At 43.2% G+C, this 1,413-nt stretch overlaps 1 protein-coding gene across 1 annotated transcript in view; it reads right to left on the reverse strand.

The window, feature by feature from the left end:
* The window catches only part of scrib (scribble planar cell polarity protein), a 55,653-nt gene that overhangs the window by 29,273 nt on the left and 24,967 nt on the right, over window positions 1–1,413 (reverse strand). The window lies entirely within an intron of this gene.

The following is a 1,413-nucleotide window of genomic DNA, read 5'->3' on the forward strand; positions in this document are numbered from 1 at the left end:
TGACCGTCCACCAGGTCGTCCTTCTGCCCTGGGATGGACGCATTCTGTTTTTCCTCGTGGGACGTGGCCGACAGCGTGCTGTTGGAGACCTGGGAGTCGTGGCTCTGGTTGGAGAGGTCACTGAGGCGTTTGTCCTGAAGTTACACCACAGTTCCACAGTCAGACACTCCTTCAACAAACCGTGGGAAGAACATTTGATTATCCTGCAGCTACCTGTGCGTCAGCCGACTCTTCTTCTCCTTCACCTCTGCAGGCCTCGCTCCTCCTCTCCTCGATCACCTTCTTCATCACCTTCAGCTCACTGGGGTGCGGCGTGGCTCTGCGCTGAAGACCCTGCAGATTTAATTTCAACGTTTAACATCGGAGGTGGACCGGTACGGACCGGTTAAAAAAATGTTACTTTTTTGTCACTCCTCACTCTTCGGTCTTCCGCCGCATCGTCATCCTCCTCCTCAGCCTTCGTCTCTTCCTGGAACTGAATGACCGACACCCTGTTCAGGTTACTGTCCGTCCAACTGTCGTCCACGCTGTTTTGTAGCAAGTTTTCTGATGAACAAAAGAGAAAAGATAAGAGATGAAAACTTTAACAATATGTTCTACTTAAAACCAGAGTTACGACCGATGGTAGGAGCAGGTGTTCAATGGTGTTTAAAGTTCAATAAAACAAAAGTTTTATAGTGCAGTTAAAATTGAGTAACTTTTATAAACAGAATATTTACATATTGTATTTTAGTTGAATCTAAATCAAATTTTGTGAAAACTAATCTTGATATTTAAACAGGTGTTTAAAGTTCAATAAAACACAGCTTTATAGACCAATTAAAATTCAGTAACTTTTATAAACAGAATAGTTACACATTGTATTTTAGTTGAATATAATTCCAATTTTGTGAAAACTAATCTTGATATTTTCCCGACTAAAACAAAACTAAAATTAAAACTGTTGTATGGAGTAAATCCATGCTAAGATTATGTCACAATTTAGTTAAGAGATTAGGGATTATTCAGGAACTGGATGTCAGAGATTAACAAGAGCTCAAAGCTTTTTTAAAAACAATAACACCAGCGCTGCTCACCTAGGCTGGGCGACGGCTGCTGCGGCAGTAAATAACAGGTCAACACCTTCTCCCCTGTTCGTTCATCATCTTCTGTCTGGAATTTGAGCATGGGCTGCGATTGGTTCTCTGCCAGCCACATGGCCTTCAGGTTGAGGTTGGTCAGAGCAAAGGGCAAGTTTTGTAATCTGGACCAAAGGAAGGAATAACAGCGGAATATGTTGAGTAACGAATAACGGAAATGCAGACAGGAGGAACGATATTGATCCTGGAATTCTGGGAGTATTAAATGTTGAGGCGGGTCAGAGGGGTCACCTGTTTCCAGCCACGTCCAGCACATGCAGCTCAGTAGCATCTG

This window comes from Cynoglossus semilaevis, chromosome 3 (assembly GCF_000523025.1).
Source record: "Cynoglossus semilaevis isolate Cse_v1.0 chromosome 3, Cse_v1.0, whole genome shotgun sequence".
NCBI lineage: Eukaryota > Metazoa > Chordata > Actinopteri > Pleuronectiformes > Cynoglossidae > Cynoglossus > Cynoglossus semilaevis.